Here is a 24,339-nt window from a genome sequence, read left to right as displayed (position 1 = left end):
ATCACCCTCAATTCTACTAGACATAGCCAAATTAAGACTAACTGGTTTGCAAAATAAGTCGTTTTAATAAATTTGGCATAATTATTTACATAAGTACGGCAAGAATAGTAATTGATTATATAGGCTCTTTTAAATCTGCTTTGCTGGAACCTTATAGGGAATTTCAGGTTGAACTTTAAATGCCTCTCAAGGAAAGGCAAGCAAAGGACCTGTCATCAGATCCGCCTGCAGTACCTACAGATTTGGGTGAATCCCTCTCTTCACGAGGTCCCCAAAATATTGAGGTCCCATGTACCTGCCAGAGTGAGTAACATTCTTTCCTCAAACTTACCAGGTCATAGAACCCATAAGCACAGTACCAGGCCAATATTTCCAAGTGGCTTTATTCCAGAATGTCAACCTTTGCCCCTCAAAAGCTGTCTTGTTACATCCAAGCCTGTATGTTTTTTTCAAATATGATGTTCCTGTCAAAGCCTTGGTAATATAACCAGTGTTTCCAATTGTGTCCTGTTAAAAGAAGAACAGATTCTTATTGGACTTATGCAAACAACCATATTGCCATAAAAATAAGAATACTTACTCATCAGGAGTTTTTACATTTTGGAGGGCTCAGATAGGGAGAAAAAGATAAATGTTTCAATTTTCTTTACAACTTGCTATAAGTAATAGTTCCTTAAGAGAATCGAGAAAAAAGTTTTCTTAAATCTGAAAAACCAAAACATCAAAAATCAGCAATATCTTAAGTAGAAAGCCATAAAAATTGTAATCATCCCTATTGGTTTACTCAGTCCTGTGTAATTGGTTCTTGATCTTAATCTTGTTAGCAGTTTGTGAGGTCACCAGTTTTTATGTTACAGTTCTGTAATTTTTACCCAGTTTAGCTTTATAATCTCAAAGTTTATTGGAAACCTGTATTCTAGGGTGTCAGAGTCCTTTCCATATATTTCCCTGAAGATGAAACATATTTGCAAAGACATCAAAGTAAAACAGCAACTGTCTGCAAATAATAAAACATTCAACAATGGTAATCGAAAAGGCATTTGACCATTCTTGTGACGTATAACACTTTGAGATAATAACCAAAATTATGGCTGACAATCAGAATAGAACAAAATTTTAATAATTTTTAAAATATTAATATCAATAACACTCATTTACATAATACCATTTAAGAAAGTTTATCATTATTTATTTGACAATGCTTCTTATATAATTTAACGTACAAAATAAGCCTCATTAGTTTAGCATTTTTCTTGTAGAAAGAGAACAAATTTCTCTGAGAAGTCCCAGGGGCCCTCTGAAAATCCCCAGAGAAACTTTCCTTCCTCTTCCAGGTCAAAGGAAAGCTTTTACTCACAACTTGAATATTTGTGTGTGGGGGGAAGCTTGTCAAAAATATTAAAAGCTTTAAAACATTTGTTCAGATAGGAAACCAGGTTCACTGCAAAACCACATTCAACTATCTATTCGAAGTGACAACAGAAACAATCAAGGGGAAACAGAGTTAAAATAGTCATAAAAAAGTTTAGGAAAATTATCTTTTAAGAAAGAGGAAACCAAGTTTTAAGTTTTTACCAGTTTATTTTTGATATTGTAACTTATTTACTTAATAAATTTATTTTAGTCTTAGCCAACTTGGCCATGCACAAAATTTTACAGGGTTTTACTTTCACAAGTTGTTGTTTTTTTTACATTTAGAATTTGTCCCAGTACTTTAGGATAAATTTATCTTTTTTAACTCAAGAAACAAAAATATTTTTATTCTTTATATCTTTTTACTGAAAACATATATTTACTTTCCTTGTATACGGACCTTTTAGAAATATATGTTTTCTCATAGAAAATTCTTCACCATACATAAAACATGTTTATCAATAAACCTAAGCACTTTTCATTTTCTTTGATATAAGAAACGAAAGGCAGACAAATATGTGATTAGTAGTTAACCTTTAATATTGTATCTTATGTGGAAATGACCTAGATACCCAACAAACTGTTATTATTTAACTTAACTTAGTAAAGCTATAAAGTTCAAGTTTCCAAAAAGATTTTGGAAGCTGTTTTTAAGTATGCAGACTATAAAACATAATTATTGTACTTAAAGCTCTTACCCAGTTTTAACAATTACTGTTAAAAACTTCATGTGACATTACAGCAGTTAACTATCATCCTCAGTTGTTTTAAGTACATATATCATAATACATATAATTATCATTAAAAAGTCTTTCCAGGGCCCAGCCAGATGGTGCAGCTGTTAAGTTCACACGTTCCACTTCAGTGGCCCGGGGTTGGCCAGTTCGGATTCCAGGTGTGGACATGGCACCGCTTAGTAAGCTATGCTGTGGCAGGCGTCCCACATACAAAGTAGAGGAAGATAGGCACGGATGTTAGTTCAGGGCCAGTCTTCCTCAGAAAAAAGAGGAGGATTGGCAGATGTTAGCTCAGGGCTAATCTTCCTCAAAAAGAAAAAGAAGCCTTTCCAAAAACTTTTATCTTTTTACATTTATTTAGTTTATCTCTTCTTCACAATTATATTTAGATCATTTACAAAAATCTCATGAGACATTAAACAAAATTAGCTATTATACTGATATTTTGCTGATAAATTTTGTAGCAGAGATGACATGAGCTCATTTGACCAGTAAACCCTGACTGTATGTTAGCATCATATCCAATGCTGATAATTTTGAGGACATGTTTATTTAAAATCAAATCAGCAAACTTAAACAGGCTTTCATTCATCAAAGATCATTTTGTATCATCTTAAATAACTTTGTCTCTTAGAAGTTTTTGCATATTGATTAGAGACTGAATTTCACTATAGGAGGTTTTGAATCCCCTTTTCTGAAACAGAGGTTTCCCAGAATGACCATTACAATTTCAAATTATCTCAAAAGTTTACTTATTTTTACTTGTTCAATTTTAGATCAGGAATTTTGGGGGAGTTGAAGTGAAGCTCAGCTTGCTGGGAAACTCAGCAAGAGAGTAGATAAAAGCAGATTTGGGTTCAGCTGCTGGCATGTTTAATTATTTAATTATTTTCCCTTAAAGAGGCAGTAAAGTATTTCTAATTTTTCTTAAGATTTTATTTTTTTCCTTTTTCTCCCCAAAGCCCCCTGGGACATAGTTGTATATTCTTCGTTGTGGGTCCTTCTAGTTGTGGCATGTGGGAAGCCGCCTCAGCATGGTTTGATGAGTGGTGCCATGTCCACGCCCAGGATTTGAACCAAAGAAACACTGGGCCGCCTGCAGCAGAGCCCTCGAACTTAACCGCTCGGCCATGGGGCCAGCCCCAGTATTTCTAATTTTATTTAGAAGCCTCAAAAATTAAAACAGGCTCCCTGTTGTTGCAGCTGCGTTTCCAATTGCATACATCAGTTTGGGTGAACTAAAATTGGCCCGTTTAAGTATATCAATTTTTACAAAACTTTATCCTAGTTTTACTCACTCTCATACTTTTAATTAGAACTTACATTAGAATTCCATTAACAAGTTTTGGTATTACAACATTGTGTAGGGCAAGCATTCCCAGTTAGACAGAACATTTATTCCCAAAGCAAATATTCAGGCAAAGTTGACATAACCTCTTCATATGATGTTAGCTTGAACACTTGAATCTTTATCGTCTTATTAACATTAGTAGCATAACTGTTGCCTCAAACAATTGCTGGTCAGGTTTATCACTCTGATTTTTGCCTCCTGACCTTTTAAAATTTTTCAATTGGGGTAAATAGAACAGGTTTGTCTGATGTCCTTTAATGTTGGGGGGCCATAAGGGGGTCCCTTTAGCCCATCCAACCTTAGGCAGTGTTTTATTAAAAGCTTTGTTTTAATTTTATTTGTATCTGTTCCATTTATCCCATTTTTCTTTTGACAAATAGAAATGGCAAGCAATAGGATACATTGGAGTATATGAGGAAGCCATTTGGTGTAAACCTAATTCAGCCTGACTTTGTTTTTTCCAAAAGGGTCTGTGGCCATTGAGCACACACTGCATATCTGCTTTAAAACACTTACTATGGCAAGAACAAATGGCCTTAAGATAAAGGTGCAACTTCCCCCCACATTGGCATTTCCTTAGGGATAAGCATCTTTCCTTAGGCTAGGAACTCATTGCTGCACTCACCTGTGACCACCCAGCTCAGGACAACAGACCTGCCACCCTGCTGTGTACACTGAGACAGCAGACCTACCTGCTGTGTCCATCAATTGCTGTGCTGACAGAGCAGTCTCGCGACTATTGTAAAAGGGATATTTCAATACTATGTGAAACATCCTGTTTGGGGGTATATAACCACTCTGTGCACCCCACTTTTCGGTGCCCTTTCTTCCTTCGGGAAGAAAGGCCCCAGGCCATGGTCCCCACATTTTAGCTCAGAATAAACTCTCCCAAATTTTCATTTATAGATTGGTTATGGATTATTTTCCTCAACATTTTTAATAACTAGCTAAAGATTTTCATCCCATTGGGATGAGTCCTGTGACTCTTCCTTTCCTAATTTCCTTTGTTAACTTAGTGTTTTCATTAGCATCTGTAAGACCAGGGAAGAAGCTGAGACTCCAAGTTTGATTAGGTTCTTAAGACTAGTCATTTTATTTTCCTTTTAATTTGGTCTTTTCATAGGCACCAATAAAACAGCTGTTTATGATGAGAGCTCTCTAAAAAGTTTCCCAACTTAAGGTTCCATTGTTTGGTCATTTTTTTTCTCTGGAGTCTAAAGAATATTGTGGCCATGTGGTGTTACAAAGGAAAAATCATCCCTCTTTAGACATTGCCTTATAGCGATAGGTCAACCATCAGCCAAAGTGTTTCCCCAGGGGCTCTTAGGTGGAATAGATGTGGCACTGCCCATGTTAACACTTTTAAAAGGAAAGACGAACAGACAAACAACAACAAATACTGAATCAGCACGCTTTCCAAAAAACACTCAGCCACAAATGGAAGCCAGACAAAGACCAAAACCAAAAACCAAAGTGCTTCCAGTCCCAGCTTAGTCTGCGTCCTACACTCGGGGGATACCCAACAAATGAAGATCCGCTATGCAGATCTTCCCAAATGAGCAAGGACAAGGGACCTCAGTTGTGCACACCCGGAGGACCTACCAAAATCCAGCCGAGGTGTCGCGACTTCAAAACAAACGGAGAACAGAGGGCTGCCAGGTACCCATTATTTCCAGCCAGTCCTGTTGGAAAAAGTTAACACAAAGACAAAGACAAAAACTACCAGCTACTTACAAGAGACGCCTTCCTAAATCCTGAACCTAGTTTCTTCCACCACCAAAGCAAAAGCGCCATGGGCCAATGACGTCTGGTTAGCAGCCAGTCACTTGGGGCTGTCCCTGAGACAAGGGGCTCGGGCAGCTGCAGGACAGCTTCCAAGACAGGCCTTTAGCCAGAGGCCGGTGTGCCACAGGCGAAACGTCCACCTGGGACATTGTCCCACCTGGGTCGCCAAGTTGACATCCAACATGAAGTCAGTTCAGTCACCCGTTGTGCAGCAATCCAATCTCTGACACTGGGTGTAGCGGAAAAAAAGGAATTTTATTATTGCACAGCACTGAGCAAGGAGAGAGGGCAGGTAACACTGAAATCCAAAACTCCCTGAAAAGCTAAAAGGAAGGGTTTTTATTTGGAGTTTTAGGTAGGGAGGGAGAGCATATAGCCTTGCTTGTTGGAGCTTTGCCACCAGCCTGTCTTTGGCCTTGAGACATTTGCAAAGAGGAGGGAGCCCGTGACCTTGCTGGTCAGCAGCTTTCCCATCAGCCTGTATCTCTTTGTGGGAGGAGATAATGAATCCAGGTGCTTGCCCTTGGTGGTGTCTGTCTCCATGGAGGATAGTGGATTCTGGAGCCAGGAAGCCAGGGAGCAAGCAGGGAATGAGCACTGTGGTTTTAACCCCATATATGCTGGGTTTAATGTAGGGAAACTGGTATCAGGGTTGGTATCAGGAAGACTAGATAAAGATAAAACACAGAATCTCTGTTCCCTAGGCAGATTACATTAAAGGTAAAGAAACGTTTACTGTTTCTTCTTAAGAACAGACCAATAATCTGAGAAGACTTTGTCTTTTTATAGAGAGAAAAACCAAATTCTAATTTTGTACCAGTGTCCTTTTGATATTAAAATTCATTTTTAAATAAATTTATTTTAATCTTAGCCAGCTTGATCACACAACACACTTTCTTCTTGAGGATTCTTTATTCATAAACCTACAACTTTCTATATCTATTTAGGTTTTTTCCTGTCTTTTTCTTTCTTATTTTGGGAACAATCATTTTATTTTAAGACAAAAGTACTTTCTAATTTTCCTTTAACAAAAATGCATCTTCATTCATCATACCTTCTCTTACTGAAAACACATACCCTACTTTCCTTGTCTATTTTTCATATATCATCATTTTCTTAATTTCAAAAACTTACAAAGCTTATCTTTAAAAAAATGATGCAAGGCAGTTGTTAGAGAATACTTACAGATCTTACTCTTAGAGGATAGCATAATTGCCTACGCATCACACTAAGTGAGTATAAACTCCTTCTACATGATATAAACCAGACCCTTTCCAGAAATTACAGAACGAGACTCACTCGTGGCCACAGTTCATGCTGACATTGCTCTGCTAGACTGGGAACGACGGAACAGGCAGAGGCCACAAGATCCCCACATTCTTGTTGAAGAGGGTTGCTCTAGGTTGAGCAGGCAGAAGAAAGATTTGAAAGATGGAACAACAACTTCTAAACTGATGGCAGAGCTGTAAATATCTCAGAAGCCACCACCAGAATTCTCAGCCTCACATGCAGTTCTAAGAAATGGGGGAAGTTCTTTTTAACACAGATACTGCCTGGCTGTCAATCTGAAGAGACAAGGCAACAGAGTGGGAGGCTGTCAGAGAGGGATTCCAGCCTGGCCTTGAGGAGTCATCGCTGTGCGTGTGCAGGACAGAAAGGGTGGGTGATCTCGTGTGGGCCTCTCCATCTGGCACATGGACCCTTCTGTTGCTCAGTTTACTGTGGTTTAAGAGCAGTGGCTTTCAGATCATCCCATAGCAAGAAATAGAGTGTGTATCATGGTCCAGCATATACTTACATAAATAAAACTGTATAAGTAACTAAAATAACAATTTAATAAACTGACATGTATTTCCTATTTTTAGTATATACATGTATTCTATTTTTCATTTTATGAAATTTTCTTTAATTTATATATATAGTAAATTAATCTATAAAATTGAAGATATATTATCCATTTATGCGTGTATATATATATATATATGTTTTGGGGGGTTTTTTTGAGGAAGATTAGCCCTGAGCTAACTGCTGCCAATCCTCCTCTTTTTGCTGAGGAAGACTGGCCCTGAGCTAACATCCGTGCCCATCTTCCTCTATTTTATATGTGGGACGCCTGCCACAGCACGGTGTGCCAAGCGGTGCCATGTCCGCACCTGGGATCCAAACTGGCAAACCCCAGGCTGCTGAAGCGGAACGTGTGCACTTAACTGCTGTGCCACTGGGCCAGCCCCTACATTTATATATTTTGATAAATGTAGACACCATGTACATTTTCCACTTAAATAAATGTTAATCATAATTTATCAATGTTCTCTGACCACGGTCTGAAAGATGAGAAGTGACAGTGAATCCTTGCATAGTAGGAGAAAGTTCCACTGCTTCTCATCTGACAAAGGGGTGCCCGCTGCTCTGCCCACGTTCTCTCAGCATCAATGCGCACAGTGTGCATAGAGTTAATTTGCACTCATTACTCTACGTGTTCTGGCCTTTTGTCTTTGGTTCATTTGTATTCTCAGCTCTTCTACCAAATTGTTTTAAAACTATTGGTAATCTTTGCTTTCTGGTGAAAACTAGGAGGCAGGCGGCCGTGACCTGTCTATCACAGAGCAGCATCTGTAGTAGATTGGCAAACCCACAGACACGTTTCATAATTTCCAGGAGCATATTTCTTTTTACAGTAAACTTTTCAATGTGGCAAAAACATATCTACTGATAACGCAAATATTGTTTGTCTCTCTGAAAAAGAATTAGAAATCCAGAACTAGACAAAGTTAATGTTTAGCAATCAATGTCTCAGCATACCATCCTAGCCGAAATGGTTTAGATACTCAATCAATATCTATTCTTTAGTTTAACTTAGTGTAAACTTTTCTCTGATTTACATTTCTTTAAACACTTGTTTTAACAACTGTGTTTGGATTAGACAGTAAACATTTAATCATCATCCCAAGTCATTCCCTCTGCAGACAAATTCTGCAACAGAAACAGCAGGAGCCAACCTGGCCAGTGGCCCCAGGGAGAAAAAGTTGTATGTTTGCTTTATATATTCATATTTATATATGACTCGGAAGACATGTCTGTTTCTATTAAACCAACAAACAAACTATTTTTTATCACAGATTATCTCAAATCACTTGAAATTGAAAAACCTTTGGGTTAGTTTCTATATTTCTGAGAGTTTTACGAATACTTAACTTATTTAAATGTTTAGGGGCCAGCCCCCTGGCCGAGTGGTTAAGTTTGTGCACTCTGCTTCGGAGGCCCAGGGTTTCACTGGTTCAGATCCTGGGCACGGACATGGCACCGCTCATCAAGCCATGCTGAGGTGGCGTCTCACTTAGTAGAATTAGAAGGACCTACAACTAGAATATACAACTATGTAGTAAGGAAATTTGGGGAGAAAAAGCAGGAAAAAATGTTTAATTTTAGCAATACTATCTGGAGGTAGAAAAATATCATATACATATGATGAGGATTTTTAGGCTGCTTAATTTTAAAACAGTTTATGATGAGGATTTTTAGGCTGGTTACTTTTAAAACTACAGATAAGAAGCAGGCTCCGAGGAGTGGAATTTGTTTGCCCTTTGATCAGAGACAATTGCATTTGTGAAGGAAATCTCCATGCCTCCCTCTCTGCGCCAGGAGGAAGGGGGGATGGCTTTATCTCTGGAAACTCTTAATGGGGAAGGCAAGAACTTAAGTTGTTTACTGTCTGGCAACCTCATGTAACTAACCCCCCACCCCAAAATCCTCCTTTGTCTTTAGCTGAAGATAATATTTGAGCGGTGACTTCTGCCATTTACTCAATCCGGTTTGATTCTTATCTAAAAGTTGTGGGACCGCCCCATGGCCGGACCCTACCGGCACTGGTACCATTTTAACTTTTTTTTCCTTTGTCTTGTAAAGAGATGACTCACATGCCTATGCCTTAAATTTAGCCCTAACCCTCAACTCGGGGCAGCAGCAGGAGCTCTGACTGCCCGTGGGTCCTGTCCCCACGCACCAGCTCTGCCTGCCCATGGGTCCTGTCCCCATGCCAGTGGGGGCAGCAGCAGCAGCTCTGCCTGCCCATGGGCTCTGTCCCCATGCCAGCGGGGGCAGCAGAAGCGGCGGCAGCAGAAGCTCTGACTGCCCATGGGTCCTGTCCCCATGCTATTCCACACTATTCTCTAAATAAAAGAGCACTACTGCCAGATCTTGAGAGTCTAAGAAATCTTTCTTTCGACTCCTCGGCTCACCGACCCCGCATCACATAGAGAGAGAGATACATACATAGACACACAGAGAGACAACAGACATCTTTAAGAATTTTAGCCATGTCTCGGATACAAATCTGAGAAGAATAGTTGGATCCAAATTGTGTTTCTTTCTGGCAGATGGACTAAATTAAGGTTACCTGCTCAGATGGCCAAAGGCTTTTACTAAAGTTTTGAGGGGTTTTTTGGCAGGCTGTAAGGATCCTTTAAAGAGTTGTGTTGAAGTCCTTTTGTCTTTTGGAAGCTCCTGCATAGCAATCAAAGCACACATTCCATTGTCTCTGAGGGGGTTGGAATCCTCTCTTTTAAGGGGGACCCTTAAGGTGGATGGATCTGAAACAAAGCTTCCCCAGAGTGGCCATTATCATTCCAAGTTATTTCAAAAGTTCACCCATTTCCACTTGCTTAGTTTTAGATCTCTTATTTTCTAAACATGTATGCAAATGGACTAGTTTAGGCATTTCAAATAAGCCCCATTAGGACCAAGAAAGTTTTAAATCATCGTTGGGTAACATGGGTCCATTGAGGTAAAAATTTACAACAAGAGGGACCATACTCTTTCAACATAAATCCAGCTAGGGATTCCAGGAGCAGTGGCTCCAGGCTCAAGGGGTGACAGCATCAGCAAGACTGAGAGGACCCCACGGGGACAAACGTGCCTGGGAAGAGGCTCACGTGCTGGGTCCTATCCCACCTGTTGGGCCTTCCCCAGGCAGGGCTCTCCTCTGCTCCAGCCTGGCAGGGTCTGCCCTGTGGGCTCTCATCAGGGTACATGTCCTCCTTGACCGCAACCTCCATTCTGGTTCTCAGTCAGACATCCTGCAACAGGGCATTGTGAGTTCTTGGAGGAGAGACACGAGGAAGGTTCTCAGGGTCCTGTTAGGTCACTTCTGTGTCACCATTGTCACCAGGAACAAGTGGAGGTGTCTGCATTTGAGACTCTGCAGACCCTGGCTCCTCCAGAAGGACATCAGACTCTTTCATGCTAACACTGACAGCTGAATTCTTCCCAGGATTCCTGCAGGGGTGGGACGGCCCTTCCTAAGAGAATTTCTGGAAAATTCTTCTTCAGAGAGCAGGGGGTCTTTGCCACCTGGTGGGTGGGGACAGTCACCGTGGTGCCATGCTGGGAACTCTGAGGGTTCAGATCTTTCCAGCCTCGCCTCCCTGGGCCTCACAATCAAGTGTTTGCGCACACTTGATGTGACAAAGGTGTAGTAACAGGTTACCCAGAGCCGAGGGGGAACACAGGGGCGTGTGGTGGGTGAAGGTGGGCAACACAGCCCACCAGTGACTCACAAAAGACAGACGCAGAGAGAACTGTCATCCCCATTTCCTTTGGTGCAAATGCCAGTATTCTGGTCCTCACTGCAAGGGTCCCGTCTCCTATGAGAGTGTGGACCCCACCACCCTGCAGTGTCTCCCAACATGCTAGTGCCTTCCTGAGGCCACAGCCCCACCCAGGCCCGGCCGGGCAGAAGTAGGGCTTCTGTGGCATCAGGCCTATCCATGGGTGCTGAGCTGCCCCCAAACTCTCCACAAGGGGCCTTTCCTGAGGACTCGGGAGTACAGCCATGCACAGCTCACCCCCAGCAAGTGGCGGGTCTCAGATAGGGTCTGACTGTGAAGCCAGCTTTCCTTCAGCCTGCCACATGTGAGTGTCCTCTCCCGCTCAGTGTAAGGACCTGGCTCTTCTGGAAACTCAAGGATGTTAGGAGAGTAGAGAAGAGCAAACAACATCATCTTTAAATCTGACAAGGCCCCTAAACCCTGGCAGTAAGAAACCAAGGTAACTTTGAGCCACCGAAGGCCCTGAGAAACCATCTAGTGATGACAGCAGGCCATCACCCAGCTCTGTGCAGCTCTTGGAGCCCTTCAGGCATCACGTGCCCCTGGGACTAGCGGGGAGACCCATCCAGGCCTTTTCATTTTCCGCATGGAGATAGGAGGTCAAGAATGGACTGCAGAGCCTGGCAATAGAAAGACCTGCTTTGTCAAGCCTGGCTCAGCCATGTCCTCCCCAGGGGACCCAGCAAGGGACTTTTGGATCTGGTCACACTGCCCCAGCTCCCTTGTGGAGGGGTTATTATGGTAGGAGGGAATGGAGGGTGGGGCTGAGCCAAGGGTGACTGCAGGGTGGGGAGGGGAGGCGGGGTGCAAGCTCACAGGCCCGGTTCCGGAGGGTCCCATTGAGGCATCACAGACAGACAGTGATCACTGAATGTTCAAAACGGTCTGGCTTATTGTCTTCAAGGTCAGGGCTCCTCCCACCCCGAAAGCTACCTTGAGGCCACCCAGTATTCTGTGGCCCTAATGAAGCAAAACCCTGAAATGCACCAGCCTGTCAGCCATCTCTGACTGGGGAGCCCTGAAGCTGAGGAGACACCCAACCTGGTGGGACCCTCCCTGCCATTTCTTTTCAAGTGTCCAGTGACCTACTCCCCAGACATATAGCCCTGATCCAGTGTTCTGGGGAAAGTGTTATTGTGAATGTTCTGGAGTGGTGCTGTCCAATACAAATGTGATGCGAGCCACATGTGTAATATTAAATTTTCTAGTAGCCATGTTAAAAAGTAAAAAGAAACAGGAAGTAAATTTAAATAATCTGTTTTAATTAACCCCAAATATCAAACATATTATCACTTCAATGTGGAATCAGTATAAGAATCATGTGTGAGGTGTGACATTCCCTCTTTGTGCCCATCCCCCATCCCTCAGCACTCAGGCATGTGGTGGGCGCCCACACACCCAGCACCTCTCACGGCACCAGCCCAGGGCCTGTGGCTCCTGCATCGCACAGCACAGCTTCATGTGAGGCTCCCAGCTTCCACATACCACGTTCATCCCCCACGTCCTGGAGGGACATCTTTTAAAATGTATAGTTTCCCTGAACTTCAACAGGGAGCACTCCACTGAATTTGTTTCCTCAGTGACTCACATACCCCCATGACAAGCATTTCCCCTCTGTGCTTTCGAGGAGTTCTGTTTCCCCTTTTTCTGCAGGAAAAGGCAGAAATGAGTGTGCTGGCCAGTGACAGTCCCCACAGGCCATCTCGATGACCAGGGTCAGGAACCCAGACATAGTTCAGCCTCTCAGTGGGCTCCAGTCCATGACCTGGAGCAGCTGCACACCCCGATTCTGTGGGGAACCTAAGGCCAGTGAGTGCCAACATCCCCACACCCCGTCATTCTCCTAGGCTACCACAGTCCCCACAGTTGGGCCACTCTAACAACTATATTTTCTTCCACCCCAGAAACTGTCATTAATGAAGTGAACAGAAGTCCGTGTCCTTTCCCGTGGCCTTGTCCCCTATATTCTGCCACCCCACCCCACACCCTCCACCCCATCCTCCATCCCCATCCTTGCCTTGGTCCCTCTATGGTCCCTGTCCTCGCCCCATGGCACTCCCACAGCACTGCCTACCAGCCTTGCCAGCAGTTCCCTTCCCAGCTGTGCCACCGCTTGGCCTCCCTGCAGTCTGAGCCTGGATGGCCTGTGCGGCTCTGTCTCCCCTCGGCTTTTCAGTCCGCAGACATGTACATGTCAGCTGGTTTGTTAGGTGTGGGGGAAAATGTGGCTGACTGCAGAGACCCACTCCTTGGTGATAAGGGCTTCCCTGCTAGGCATCATAGGTCATTCTTGCTTAGGTAACAGCATTCCGTGCTGTGCCTAGCATACACTGGGTGTTCAAAAAATGCCTGATGGGACATACACACAGGGAAGAAATCCATGTGAAGATGGAGGCAGAGATTGGAGCAATGCATCTTGTTGAGACGTAAACTGAGGCATATTAAAACTTTGAAGAGCAGTGACATCAGCATCATGGCAGAATGACTTTCCCAGTAATCTCTCCTTTCCACCATATAATGAAAAAGACATTCATACTCCAACAGAGGACATCCAAACACAACACAGAAAATGTTTGAGAGACCCACACAACCGTACAACAGAGGGTGGACAGCCTGGACCACCCCCCCCCCCCCCCCCCCGTCAGAGGAGGTGGAATGGGGTAAGAGAAAACATCACTCCCTGCCCTAAATACTGTGATCTGGGACCACGGGACACCTCCAAGAGGGAAGGAACAGGGGAGGGGAAGTTCATTCTTGGGAACATCAAGGACTCCCAAGGGCCCTTGCAGCCTAGAGGGAAGCCCTCTACCAGGGCAAAAGCCTTTGCAGGGGGTGACCTTATCAAGCCAACACCCCAAGGAAAGCAGATACTGAGAGCAGAGGGAGAAAACTGTGAGTGCATGCAGGAGAAAGCGCCCCTCCTCCCACCTGCCCAGTGCCAGCTCCAGCACCTGGGATCTCGGGTGAAGGCAGAGGACTCAGAATACATGGCTCTTGACCCCCAGCCAGTCGCAATAGGTGGTAACTGTGACCAAATAACATCAGGATGCAAAAAAACAGAACCACGCCCTCTAGCAATATCAAACATTGTATTAGATCCTCAGACCACAGAGAAAATGATAAGCACCCAGAAATAAGTCCTGAGGACACAGAAATATGTAATCTAAATGATAAAGAATTCAAAATAGGTATCGTCACAAAACTCTAATAAGAGTTAAAAGAGAATGTAGAGAAACAATTCAATGAGTTCAGGAGCTACTTCACAAAAGAGATTGAAACTATAAAGAAGAATCAGTCAGAAATATTAGAGATTAAAGTCACAATCAAAGAAATAAAACAAAATATGGATTTCCTGAATGCTCCAGCAGACATCATAGAGGAGCATATCAGGATAATGGAAGATAGATATGTTGAAATGGGCTCCTGATAGAGAAGGAGAGAGAACTAAGACTAAAAAGAAGTGGAGAAAGTCTCTGAGAAATATCGGACTCAATTAAGAAATGCAACATAAAAATTATAGGTAGCCAAGAAGGAGGAGAGAAGGAGAATGGAACAGAAAGCTTGTTCAAAGAAATAATAGCAGAGAACTTCCCAAACCTGGGGAAGGAGATGGAAATCCAAGTGGAAGAGGCTGCCAGATCTCCTAAATATGTCAATGTAAAAAGACCTACTGCAAGGCATATAGTAGTGAAACTGGTAAAAGTGAATGACAAAGAAAGAATGCTAAGGGCAGCAAGGCAGAAGAAAATAACCTCTGAAGGAATGCCTATCAGGCTTTCGGTGGATTTCTCTGAGACACCTTACAGGCTAGGAGAGATCAGAATGACATATTCAAATCTTTGAAGGAAAAAACTTTCAGCCAAGAATAGTCTATCTAGTAAAAATATCCTTCAGTTATGATGGAGAAATAAAAACTTTCCCAGACAAACATAAGCTAAGGGAGTTTGTAGCCATAACACCCTCCCACAAGAAATCCTCAAGAACGCCCTCATATCTTGAAATAAAAGGGAGAAAGAGGTTACAAAGCACAGAGTAAGGAGTTAAATAGACAGAATCAGAGCAGGAGAGCAAATACTCAAGTATAGCATTAAAGATAAAGGGAAGGAAAACACCAAAAACAAAGATAATCTTGTCATTTTAATCACAAACTCACAACACAAGATGGGATAAGATGTGAGAAAAAAAACTTAGGAGGGGAAGAGGAAAGGAGCTGAATCAGTTTGGTCTAAGATAATAAGAGGCCATTAGAAAATGGACTATCTTATCCACAAGATTTTGAATACAAACCTCATGGTAACCACTAAACAAAAAATAAATAAGAAGAAATAATAAATAAGGAGAAAACAAAGAAACACAACATAAAAAATGACATAACTCGATTGGTAGACCAAATACACAGGACGAGGAATAAAGGAAATGCAGGAGAACCAGAAAACAAGTGGTAAAATGGCAGCATCAAGCCCTGATATATTGATAATCACCCTAAATATAAGTGGATTGAATTCTCCAATAAAAAGACACAGAGTGGTGAGATGGATTAAAGAAAAAGACTCAACAATATACTGCCTCCAGAAAACACATCTCAGCTCCAATGACAAACACAGGCTCAGAGTGAAGGGATAGAAAATGATACTCTCAGCTAATGGCAAACAAAAGAAAGCAGGTGTTGTAATACTTATATCAGACAAAGTAGACTTCAAGATAAGAGAGGTAAAGAGAGACAAACAGGGGAAGTAGATAATGATGAAAGGGACACTCCATCAAGAAGAAATAACAATTATAAATATCTATGCACCCAACACAGGAGCACCAAGGTACATAAAGCAACTATTAACAAACCTAAAAGAAGATATTAATAATAACAATAATAGTAGGGGACCAAAACATTCCACTCACATCAATAGACATATCACTCTGACAGAAAATCAACAGGGAAACAGTGGAATTAAATGAAAAGTTAGACTAGTTGGACTTAATAGACATATATAGAACACTTCATCCAAAAACAGCAGAGTACATGTTCTTCTCAAGTGTGCACAGAACACTCTCAAGGATAGACCCTATGTTGGACAACAAGGCAAGCCTCAATATGTTTAAGAAGATTGAAATAATAACAAGCATCTTTTCTGATCACAATGCTATAAAGCTAGAAATTAATTATAAGGAAAAAGCTGAGAAAGGGACAAAGAGGTGGAGACTAAACAACATAATATTGGATAAGAAATGGATCATTGAGGACATTAAAGGAGAAACCAAAAAATATCTGGATACAAATGAAAATGAAAACATACCATACCAACTCATATGGGATGCAGCAAAGGCCATATTAAGAGGGAAATTTATCGCAATACAGGCTCAACTTAACAAACAAGAAAAATCCCAAATAAGCAATCTAAAATTACACCTAGCCTAATTAGAAAAAGAAGAACAAGGCCCAAAGTCAGCAGAAGGAGAGAAATAATAAAAATCAGAGTAGAAATAAATGCTATTGAAACAAAAAAGGCAGTAGAAAGGATCAATGAAACAAAGAGATGGTTCTTTGAGAAGATAAACAAAATTGACAAACCCCTAGCCAGCCTTACAAAGAAAAACGGAGAGAAAGCTCAGGTAAATGAAATTAGAAATGATAGAGGAGAAATAACAATGGATACCATGGAAATACAAAGGATTATAAGAGAATACTACGAAAAACTGTATATCAACAAAATTGACAATCTAGAGGAAGTGGATAAATTCTTAGATTCTTACAACCTCCCAAAACTGAATCAAGAAGAAATAGAGAATCAGAATAGACTGATCACAGGTAAAGAGATTAAAACAGTAATCAAAAGCATCCCAAAGAATAAAAGCCTAGGACCAGATGGCTTCCCTGGGGAGGTCTACCAAACTTTCAGAGAGGATTTAATACCTATCCTTTTCAAGCTATTCCAAAAAAATTAGGGAAGATGGAATGCTTCCTAACACATTCTATGAGGCCAACATCATTCTGATACGAAGGTCTGACAAGGAGAACATAAAACAGGAAAATTACAGGCCAGTATTGCTGATGAACATAGATGCAAAAATCCTCAACAAAACATGGGCAACCTGAATATACATCAGAAAGATCATACATCATGATCAAGTGGGATATGTACCAGAGACACAGGGATGGTTCAACATCCGCGAATCAATCAATATGATACACCACATTAACGAAATGAGGAATAAAAACCACATGACCATCTCAATAGTCACAGAGAAAGCATTTGACAAGATCCAACAGCCATTTATGAGAAAAGACCTTAACAAAATGGGGATAGAAGGAAATTACCTCAACATAATAAGGGCCATATATGACAAACCCACAGCCAACATCATACTCAACTGGGAAAACCTGAAAGCCATCCCTCTGAGAACAGGATCAAGACAAGGATGCCCACTCTCACCACTCTTATTCTACATAGTACTGGAGGTTTTGACTACAGGAATCAGGCAAGAGAAAGGAATAAAAGGAATCCAAATAGGGAGTGAAAAAGTGAAACTCTCCCTGTTTGCAGACGACATGATCTTATATATAGAAAACCCTAAAAAATTCATGAGAAAGCTACTAGAAGTAATCAACAACTACAGCAAAGTTGCAGGGTACAAAATCAACTTACATAAATCAGTGGCATTTCTATATTCTAAAAACGAACTAACAGAGAACTCAAGGATGCAACCCCATTCACAATTGCAACAAAAACAATAAAATATCTTGGGATAAATTTAACCAAGGAAGTGAAAGACCTATACAATGAAAACCGCAAGACTTTCCTGAAAGAAACTGATGAAGACAGAAAGAGACGGAAAGACATTCCATGCACATGGATTGGAAGAAAAAAACGTAGTTAAAGTGTCCATACTACCTAAAGCAATCTACAGATTCAACGCAACCCCAATCAGAATCCCAATGACATTCTTCACAGAAATAGAACAAAGAGTCCTAAAATTCATATGGGACAACAAAAGACCCCGAATTGCTAAAGCAATCCTGAGAATAAAGAACAAAACTGGAGGCATCATAATCCCTGACTTCAAAACATACTACAAAGCTACAGTAATCAAAACAGCATGATACTGGCACAAAAACACACACAGATCAATGGAACAGAATTGAAAGCCCAGAAACAAAACCACACATCTATGGACAGCTAATCTTTGACAAAGAAGCTGAGAACATACAATGGAGAAAAGAAAGTCTCTTCAACAAATGCTGTTGGGAAAACTGGACAGCCACATGTAAAAGAATGAAAATAGGCCATTTTTTTATACCATTCACAAAAATAAACTCAAAATGGATCAAAGACTTAAGGATAAAACCTGAAACCACAATACTTCTAGAAGAAAATATAGTCAATACACTCTTTGACATCAGTCTTAGAAGGATATTTTTGGACATGATGTCTTCTCAGATAAGGGACACAATAGAAAGAATAAACAAATGGGACTTCATCAGACTAAGGAGATTCTACAAGGCAAGGGAAAACAGGATTGAAACAAAAACACAACCCACCAATTGGGAAAAAAATGTTTGCAAATCATATATTCGACAAAGGGTTAATCTCCATAATATATAAAGAACTCACTCAACTCACAACAAAAAATCAAACAACCTGATCAAAAAATGGGCAGGGGATATGAACAGACATTTCTCCAAAGAAGATATATGGACGGCCCATAGGCATGTGAAAAGATGTTCATCATCACTGATCATCAGGGAAATGCAAATCAAAACTACAACGAGATATCACCTTACACTCATTAGAATGGCTATAATAACGAAGACAAAAAGTAACAAATGTTAGTTGAGAAAAAGGAATCCTCATACACTGCTGTGGGAATGCAAGCTGGTGCAGTCACTATGGAAAACAGTATGGAGATTTCTCAAAAAATTAAAAATAGAAATACCATAGACCCAGCTATCCCACTACTGGATATCTATCCAAAGAACTTGAAATCAGCAATTCAAAGAGACCCATGCACCCCTATGTTCATTGCAGCGTTATCCACAATAGCCAAGATGTGGAAGCAACCTAAGTGCCCATTAACAGATGATTGGATAAGGAAGATATGGTGTGTGTATATATATATATATATATATATATATATATATACACACACACACACACACACAATAGAATACTAATCAGCCAGAAAAAAGGATAAAATCGTCCCATTCACAGCAACATAGATGAACCTTGAGGGTTTTATGTAAAGTGAAATGAACTAGATAGAGAAAGGCAATCTCTGTATGACTCCACTCACATGTGGAAGTTAAACATGTGGACAAAGAGAACAGATTAGTGGTTACCAGGGGGAAGGGAGTGGTGGGGGTGGGCACAAAGGGGGAAGTGGTGCACCTACGACACGACTGACAAACAAGAATATACAACTGAAATTTCACAAGGTTGTAAACTATAACCTCAATAAAAAGTAAAATTAAAAAGCAATTTGGAAGAAGAGCTGAGAATAAAAATGAGCCAGAGAAAATGTCAGAACACGTAGAGTAATGAGGGCAAATTAACTCTGTGCACACTGTGTGCGTTGATGCTGAGAAAATGCGGGCAGAGCAGCAGGCGCCCCTTTGTCAGATGAGAAGCAGTGGAACTTTCTCCTACCGTGCAAGGATTCACTGTCACTTCTCATCTTTCAAACTGTGGCCACAGACCATTGATAAATTATGATTAACATTTATTTAAATAGAAAATTTACATGATGTCTACATTTATCAAAATAGATAAATGGATAATCTTTATCTCCAATTGTTACATATTATATGCATTTTATATATTTCAATATTAGTAACACATAGATCAATGTATTTATTATATATAAATGAAAGAAATAATTTCACAAAATGAAAAATAGAATACATGTATAGCATATACTGAAAATAGGAAATACATATCAGTTTATTAAATTGTTATTTCAGCTACTCATATGGTTTTATTTATGTAAGTGTGTGCTGGACCATGATATACACTCTCCTTCTTGCTATGGGATTATCTGAAAGCCACTGCTGTTAAACCACAGTAAACTGATCAACAGAAGGGTCCATGTGCCAGATGGAGAGGCCCACATGAGATCACCCACCCTTTCTGCCCTGCACACGCACAGCGATGACTCTGCAAGGCCAGGCTGGAATCCCTCTCTGGCAGCCTCCCACTTTGTTGCCTTGTCTTTTCAGATTGACAGCCAGGCAGCATCTGTGTTAAAAAGAACTTCCCCCATTTCTTAGAACTGCATGCGAGGATGAGAATTCTGGTGGTGACTTCTGAGATATTTACAGCTCTGCCATCACTTTAGAAGCTGTTATTCCATCTTTCAAATCTTTCTTCTGCCTGCTCAACCTAGAGCAACCCTCTTCAACAAGAATGTGGGGATCTTGTGGCCTCTGCCTCTTCCGTCATTCCCAGTCTAGCAGAGCAATGTCAGCACGAACCTGTGGCCATGAGTGAGTCTTGTTCTGTAATTTCCAGGAAGGGTGTGGTTTATATCATGTGGAAGGAGTTTGTACTCACTTAGTGTGATGTGTAGGCAATTATGCTATCCTCTAAGAGTAAGATCTGTAAGTATTCTCTAACGACTGCCTTGCATCATTTTTTTAAAGATAAACTATGTACATTTTTGAAATTTAAAAAGTGACTATATATGAAGAGCAGACAGGGAAAGTAAGGTGTATGTTTTCAGTAAGAGAAGGTATGAAGAATGAAGATGCATTTTTGTTAAAGGAAAATTAGAAAGTAATTTTGTCCTAAAATAGAATGATTATTCAAAAATAGGAAAGAAAAAGACAGGACAAAACCTAAATAGACATAGAAAGTTGCAGATGGTTTATGAAAAAGGAATCTTTAAGAAGAAATTTTAATATGTGGTCAAGCTGGCTAAGATTAAAATGAATTTATTTAAAAATGAGTTTTAATATCAAAAGTACACTGGTGCAAAGTTAGAATTTGGTTTTCCTCGCTATAAAAGAACAAAGTCATCTCAGATTATTGGTCTGCTCTTAATAAGAAACAGTAAACAACGTTCCTTTACCTTTAATGTAATCTGCCTAGAAAACAAAAATTCTGTTTCGTCTTTATGAAGTCTTCTGTTACATAGAAAAGCTGGGTTTTGCTCAGAACCATGTAACTTTCTGTGTTTGCCCTTAAAATCTTTGTCACTTTGGTTAAACAGATAATGAAGTATTGTTTCATTAAAATCTGTGATCTTTTTTGATCAAATGTTTTAAACCCTTTTTGATATTTTTTGACAAACTTCCCAAAAATCAGATTCTAAATGAAGTCTTGTTTTGACCTGAGAGATAGTAAACTAATTAGGCTTATTTGATGTGTTAAATTACATGGGAAGCATTGTCAAATAAGGAATAACAGTTAGCCTTCTTGATGTTATGCCTTTATAAGTATAGGTTATAAGAGTTCCAGAAATTATGTACTTCCTGGGAGTCTAATGTGTCCTGGAATAAAATGTGTGTCATGAAAATTGAGTCTCACAGTAAATGTCAGGAAAGTGCCTTAGCTGACTTTCCTGCAAAGGCAGCAACAACAGAGTCTATAAAGGTTATGACACATGTGGATGAAGTCCACTCTGCTTCTCTTGCAAAAAAGAAAGTTGACCTCTCATTGCCAGACTTTTGCCATCCTGATGTCCTTGTAACACAGCAGCAGTCTGCTCCTGACTCAGAGAAAATAAGGAGGGTGAACAATGGCTGTAAATTCAACAAACAGTCGGGGCTCTGGGAAACCCAAGATGGCTGCTTGTTTCTTCCCGCTTCCTGGCAAACCATATTTTTTTCTTTTTTGCATTCTTTCCCCCACCACAGTGCAGTAAGAACAGCTATTCTGTCCCAGAGGCCTCAGAATTCCTCCCTCGGTGTCCTTTGAGCACCTGCCGCTGGACTTCACTCAGCCTCCACTTCCTATGGCTCACCAATATGTTCTTGTTGCTGTCTGTGGTTTCAGGATGGGTTAAAGCCTTTCCCTTGCCACAGAGCTGATGCCTTCACAATGGCAGAGAAACTGCTAGAACACTTGGGATGTACCTTCCACAATCTCCATCGATCGAGGCACCCACTTCACTGGGCAAATCATACGAACCTTAATGAAAACTTTGCACACTTCTTGGGATTATTGCTGTCCCTACCATCCTGATTCAGCAGGCAAAGTCGAGAAAACTAATGGAAAAACTGGACTCAAGCAGAAGAAATAGTAAATTTCCTGGGCCTATGTGAGCTGAGAAAGATGGTCTAATGTTTTGTTTTTCCAGATTTAAAGAAATCTTTTCTCTTAAGCCATTGACAGTTTGGTAGGACATGCTTTTGTGAACAAAGATGAAACATTTGCCTTTTCTCTCTACCTGATCCCCCCAGAATTCAGAAACTCTCAGTGAGAGCTGGCCGGGTGGCACAGCGGTTAAGTTTGCGCGGTCTGCTTCGGCGGCCTGGGGTCCACCACTTCAGATCCCAGGTGCAGACATGGCGCTGCTCATCAGGTCACGCTGTGGCAGGCATCCCACATATAGAGTAGAGGAAGATGGGCATGGATGGTAGCTCAGGGCCAGCCTTCCTGAGCAAAAAGAGGAGGATTGGCAGCAGATGTTAGCTCAGGGCTGATCTTCCTCAAAAAAAACAAAAAAAAAGAAGAAGAAGAAAGAAAGAAAAGGAAACTCTCAGTGAGTATTCTTATTTTCACTTGTATAAATGATCAGGCCAAGTTTGAATATAAACAGATTAGTTTTACTGTGATTATCTTTGACCAAAAAAAATTGAGGGTATTTGTAGAGAGGAAAATTATGTTTGTGCCCCTGTAGATATTAGATTCTAGTCCTGTTAATTGTCTCTGAGGTTTGTTACATACTGTGGACTGGACTCCCCTGGCCTGAGGTATTGCCTTGGCCTTGCTGACTGTTGGCAGTGCCCTCTTTGCAAAACTTGGGCTAACTTGACATGAGACAGTCACCAGCAGATCAGTGTCTGTTGGTCCACAACATTCTGCTGCTCCCCTGTCGTCTTATGTGAGTGTGACCAGCTCCTGTGAGTCTCTGTCTTATCCCCAGCCCATCATCAACACGTTAAAGACACTTTCCTGGATTCCAGTTTAAAGCATGCTGTTGCTCAGTCTAGAGCCTGGGGACTGTATACTCTGGAAGCTTTGTCAAAGGAAGACAGTCCTCAGTCCCATTGGAAAGGACCTTACCAAGTGCTCCTGACCACTGACACTGCTATAGAAGTAGAAGACATTGCATACTATGTGCCCCTTTTAGGTACACCTTCCACCTACAGGGAACCGTGGGCTTATGAATGTCTAGACAGCTGGCATACGGCAGGATAATTCCTTTAGGATATCATAATATTCCATTTCAAGTTCTTGTTAAAGGAGAAACCCAACCACAATCTTGTAGGTCTAGGTGAGACTTAGAGACATTGTTTTACACCCCACTACTCTCCATTGATTCCCATTGCCAAAGGCTTTGTCCCATGGATTGATTCTGTCCTTGATGACCTGTTGATAAAAAGTTTATCCCTAAAACCATAGCTACACTGGCACATTCTACCACTTGAGCCTTAGCTCAACAAAAACGATTGCTGATCCCCTAGTCAGGGTCATATTAGATAATCGAATGGCACTCAGTTATCTCCTTGCAGAACAGGGTGGCATCTCTGTTGTAGCCAACAGCCCCTGCTGTACCTGTGTCAAGTCTCCTGGTGACATTGAGTTAGAACTTGGAAAAATTATTAAAATATCACAGGATGTCTCCAGTCCAATGTCTTTTAATGACACCCACTGGTTCCCTGTCGATGTTTTCATCTGGCTTCCTGGTATAGGTGCTTGGATGAGATCAGGACATCAGATATTGTTTACCATGATTATTAGAAATGTGCGAGGTGTACTTGTATTTAAGCTTCTTATGCTAATATTCACTCAGATCTGCTCCAAGTTATACTAATGATTATCGTCCTGATTTGCATGATCTTTGTCACCTTCAAGCTATGAATGACTTGCATTTCTCAATGCTGTGTGTCTCTACCTCTAGAATAATTATTGTTCAGCGACTTGAAATGATCAGCCAATCTTCAAACTCCAAAGGATTTGATAGTTTTCCAGATAGAGACCGTGCCTAAGACTCATTTCCTGACCACCTCCTTATTGCTCACATGCCACCAGAGCCTCTGACTATGTTACTCCTCTGATGATTGAGGACATGGCTTCCCCCTGACAAGGGACATGAATTCCCAGAAAAGAGCATTCCTAGCAATGAGGGAAATAACATCATATCAAACAGTTGATCCAAGATGCTTTCTGCTGAAAGATCTTGATTAGAAGGGGAAATGTGGACGGTGAGAAAAAAATGGAGTAACATATGCCAAGGATTCTAAAATGGAGCTGGGAGGCCCTTAAGGAAATGGGGCTCGTGCAGGCACACC

General features: G+C 41.0%; 1 long non-coding RNA gene across 5 annotated transcripts in view; it reads right to left on the bottom strand.

The window, feature by feature from the left end:
• The window catches only part of LOC139045952 (uncharacterized), a 305,429-nt gene that overhangs the window by 3,599 nt on the left and 277,491 nt on the right, over positions 1–24,339 (bottom strand). For 2 of the 5 annotated variants that reach the window (XR_011505479.1, XR_011505481.1), the window contains exon 3: positions 332–507. This is a non-coding gene — a long non-coding RNA (uncharacterized lncRNA). Of the gene's footprint in view, positions 1–331; positions 5,184–24,339 lie in introns of all 5 variants that reach the window. The other 3 variants (XR_011505483.1, XR_011505480.1, XR_011505482.1) reach the window with 2 other exon arrangements.

The sequence above is a fragment of the Equus asinus genome, chromosome 8 (assembly GCF_041296235.1).
Source record: "Equus asinus isolate D_3611 breed Donkey chromosome 8, EquAss-T2T_v2, whole genome shotgun sequence".
NCBI lineage: Eukaryota > Metazoa > Chordata > Mammalia > Perissodactyla > Equidae > Equus > Equus asinus.
This window is presented reverse-complemented; position numbering and strand designations above follow the sequence as displayed.